The sequence below is a fragment of the Teleopsis dalmanni genome, chromosome 1 (genome assembly GCF_002237135.1).
Source record: "Teleopsis dalmanni isolate 2A chromosome 1, ASM223713v2, whole genome shotgun sequence".
NCBI classification, from domain to species: Eukaryota; Metazoa; Arthropoda; class Insecta; order Diptera; family Diopsidae; genus Teleopsis; species Teleopsis dalmanni.
Genome location: NC_051846.1, coordinates 207,414,448 through 207,419,630, shown reverse-complemented (window position 1 = coordinate 207,419,630; position 5,183 = coordinate 207,414,448).

Genomic DNA, 5,183 nt, shown 5'->3' with positions numbered 1-5,183 from the left:
GTGTAGCCAAGGAGATGTCTGGTTGGAATTGATTAGGTCAATAAGACAAGGATGAGAGGAGGGAGGCTGCCAAGAGAAAGAGTTTTTATGGACATTCTAATTTGTGTACCAATGCAAACCAAAACAGTGTTGGTATTAATACAGTTATTACAACTATTACATCCAACAGAATTAAAATTTTTTTACTAATTTTAAGTTTGCAAATAGAACCGTATCAGGAGGAAAAATCACTTTTCCTGATAGTGTTTTGGTCAATATGTGCAGTTGAAAATAACTGAAAACAGAAGAAGCAAGTACGATTGTAATTATGTTGACGGTAGTTAAATCAGTGCACTTCAGCACTTTTAGTCTCTATCAACTGCGAGGTTTCTTCATAACCCCTCTACGCCTTGACTGAATTATTGTTTATCACTTTATCAGACTGAGCAATAACTGACTTCAGATCTACATACCTGTAATCGAGGAGCCTATAATCGTTCTGAAATTCGTTAACGCGGTGTTGATAAGTATGTCAGTTTTCGTAAATAGTATCAAGGCTCTATCTTTTATGTATTTTTTGATCGGATCAAACTTGTGGTCCTGAGGAACCTGGCTTTGTGCAATTTCTAGCTGGCGTATAGTAGAGTTTGAGGCCTACACATCCATATAGTGACGATCGAATTACTTTCCTTTTCGATTTTCGCTGTATTAGGTCATTCATGTGGGTAAGTAGATCTTCTTGGTTTCACAATTGTCTGTATCGTTTTATTGTTCGGAAAATATTTCCGAGATTATTACGTATTTCTAATTATTTATTTTTATTTATTTAATTCTTATTATTAGTGCATAATTTATTGAATTAAATTTAAGCTTATGTTTGGGGCTCATAAATTGGACAATCAATCCAATAATCTATAATACATAAAGAGTATAAAAGTTTTGATAAAGTCAAAATTAATATTTTCTCGTTTTAAACTTTTAGTAAAAAAATTAAGTTGAAAAAAAAATATTAAAAACAAAATTTTATAAATATTTTTTAAATAATATAAATTTAAATTTTATAAATTTACTCAAAATTTATAACTGTCGATTTGAATACATTTTGAAATCAGCTGCTTGCAACCAATTTTTTGTTGAAGCACTTTATCGGCTATGCTTTGACACAACGCACAACGGAGAAACTCGTGCAAGGAGAGAGAGCATTAGAAGTAAATACTAAAGTCGAACAGCTCAGTTGTATGAGCGAATGCTGAGCTGAAAACAACAATGTGAAGATGAAGTTGCAGACAAAGCAACAAGTATAGCAGACCAACTTGGAAGAGAAGAGTTGATCTCTGAGTATGTCGTCTCGGCCGCTACTTTGTCAATAAGATTTGCTCAGCAAGCATGTACGACGTTGTTTTGTTCAGCAGGAAGCAGTCAAGTTTTGACGGTCGTTCGTAAAAGTTGTGTTGATTTCTGCAGCCGAAGAATGAAGTCAACAAACGTTTTTGAAGGAATACTTTTCACGATTTTATAAATAAAAATTAAAAACAAACGAAATACATATGTGTGCTAATATGTAGTTAAATTTATTAATATTTATATAAATTTCAAATAAAAAGTGTTCGAGAAAATCGTTAAAAGTTGATATATTATTAATACGAGTGCAACATTAAAAAACTATATTTTAAATAGTATAAATTAATTTAAAAAATAATTGAACAGCATAGTTCAGATAATACATATATACTGAAATATATAGCTTATTCAACACATATCTTATTTGTTTTAAAAAAAACTGGGTTGTTATTTAACGTAAGTTATTTGTTCTGCTATACCATTCCAATCATTTTAGTTGGTAGCAAAACTGTACGCATTGCATTTAATGTTGTGATTTATTTCAAATTTTAATATTATTTATCTAAAGTATCATTTTGCTTAAAAAAAACAATCAAAATTTTCTACAAAATAAAAGAAGTCAAATTAAAATTTTATATAAACAAAAGATTGTTTCATTTGACTCGAATTTTATGTCTTTTCGATTGTCTATGAATGTTTTCATATTTAAATATATATATATATATATATGTTTGTAATCATTTTTTCAAACTCATATGATTTGACAGTCAACGATGAAAGACAACAATACTCTGTTCCACTCCTCTTCAGTTCAGGTTAGTTGAATCTATATATTAATCCACCTCATCCGCGTCAAATTTTTTTTCGGTTTTATGTTTTTCGATTTTTAACATATGTCGCGGGTGGCGCTGGTCGTCGTTGCTTATGGCACCATAACAGCAACAAAGAAATAAGATATCAAGTGCATTCACACTTGAAATCTGAATCTGAAATAAAAGTAAAAAGTGCGATTTTACTAAGAATTTTGTAGAATATTCGCACCCAAGGGGCAAAAGGCTTTAGCCGTTTTTGATTACTAAATCCAAACAATACACAAAACAGAACAGAGCAGAACAGAGCAGAACACAACACACAACAACACAACAAAACACCAGCAAACCCAAAAGATTTATGAAAAATCATTCAATATATACAATACATAAAAGTCATAATATTAAATAAAATAAGAAAAAATTCACTTAAAAATAAAATTAAAAATTTTAAAAGAAACTTGATTGTCTACGTTGCAAGCTAAGCCAAGCCGTAGCAAAGTCGTGGTTGCAGATACTCACTCACTCACTCACTCACAAGACTTGTTGATTATTTTTTTATTTTAATTTTTAATTTTTCGCTTTTTTGTATGGACCGATTGACTCTAAGTCGATGTGGTGGTACCCTAAGTATCTTTTCTTGGCTTGTTTCTGTGTCTACTGTTGTTGTCGTTATTGTTGTTTTTGTTGTTGTGAATTGTGCCACTTTTATTTTGGCCAAAAGGAATTGAAAGTTATTGAGCTCAATTTTCGTTAATAGCGCAAAAAATCCAACGTTGAAATTTATCTAAAAAAAACGTACTAAATATTGAATTAAAAAACACAAGAAAAAGGAAGGAGATTTGAAAAAAATTAGTTAAGATATTTGAGCATTTTCAAGGAGAAGTGTTAACAAGTGTTACCGAAATTGTGATTTTAATTTTATTTAACAATATTTCGAGAAGAGAAAGCGAATATACGAGAACTTACTTTTGCAACATCAAACTGGTAAGTAAAATATTTATGGTATTACAATTGATTTATTTTGAAATATAAATGAATTATCATTACAATTCTAACAAATTTTAGAATCCAGAAAAATATAATTATATGATATGACAAAAAACTTATAACTGAAAATACATTATACTATATATTATGTATAATATTATAAGTTGTTCCAATCAATCCATGTTTGATTGTTATTACACTTAATTTAAAAAATTCAAAACTTGATATAAAAACGATTTAATATTATTCCAATATTAATGCATAGAGCCCTGAAATTAATTACGAAAACTGACAGGCTTACTAACACCGCGTTATCGAATCTCCAAATGGTTACAGGTTCTTCGAAGAGGTATGCAGATCTGAGGACAAATATTGCTTAGTCTGATGAAGTGATAAACAATAATCCAGTAAAAGTGTAGAAAAGGGTTATGAAGAAAATTGCAGTTAATAGAGAGCAAAAGTGCTCAAGTGCACTGACTCAACTAGTCTCAATATAATAATAGTGCAGTAGTGTAGGTGATATAAATATAGTCAAGTGACGCATCATTTAGAAATATAAAGAATTTTCTAAATTAGAATATGCCGATTGATTGAAAATTTTTTTCAAGGAACTCTGCTCGAAGTTTTCAATAAAGGTTTTTACTTTCTTAAATTACTTGTTGTCCATTTTATAAAAAAACAAAAGATTCTCCCTATATATAAGGAGTAAAACTAGTATAAACAATTTTTCTTTCAAATCAGTCATATCATTTCATCAAATTTACAAATTTTTTCCTTTTTAACATTTTTTTGAACTTTTGGATCAAGTTAATAAGTTAATGTTAATGAGAGCTTAATCTGGAGACGAGATTTTGACACATTACTACGGGCTTATATTTGTAAAAATTATATTATATGAATATATATGAATATAAGTTACTTTTTATAGGAGCGCTACAACAGATTTTTTTTTGAAGCGGTAGGCAGAGTTATATATTTTTCAATTAAAAACTCAGATATATTACCATCATTCATAGCTCCTACAAATTAGTTTAGGTCAGAGATGCTTTTTGATATATACTTTCGATGCTATTTATATTATATAATTATTGATATATAGAAAGATTATTTATTACACTGTTTTTTTGTTTTTTGTGGAGAAGGAATATTTTCAAATTTTTTTTAATTTACACAAATTAAGAAAATTCAACTCTTTTTTTTTAGTATAAAGCTAAAATATAACTGCAATAATATTATTAATAATTACTTGTACTTATTATATTCTAATGCGTATATATAATTTGATTTTATTAACAGTAAATAAAATTTTTGCAATAATTTTTTGGGTATATTTTTGTTTTTTGGTCATTACTACTCGTAGATCTCATATAATCTGAATAAATTAGAAATCGTATAAAAGCAACGCAAGAGAAAATTGAATGATGAGACTTAAAATTTTAATTCTTAATTAAAATTAAAATTAATCAATTTTTATTTTTTGTCACAATTCTTATCATATCGTATTTCATGGTTTCTTTTGATGGCCTAATAAAAATGCTGTTTTGTTCACAGTTTTCAAATCAATTTCGCTAAATTTCTTGTTTTAGAATCTGAGTTATAGAAAAATATCTCAGCCTCACACATGTAAACGATATTTTAATAAAAAAAATGTTCATATCAAACATGGACCAGATCAGACTTGACTAGAAAGTTGCTGGTAATTTTCTTTTTTGAAATGTCTTAATGTCAAAATTCTTTTTTGTTTTAGCTTTTTAATGTGATTTCCTACCAGAATAACATGCTGCCAAAGCAAAATCTATTTAGTTATAAATTAATGACATTCATTTGCATTTGTACGTATAGATCTTTGTAAATTATGTATGTCAACTTATGAATAGGAAAAGTTGTTGGGGAAAATATTGCAGATTTCCTAACTAAAGAATGAATTTAATTCAATATTTCAATTGATGAAACAAACGTATTCGTAGAATAATCAAAACTTAAATAAAATTATTTTATAGAAATTAAGAAAACTGCTATTCTATTATCCCATTACTTCGGATTATAATCATGTACGTATAACTT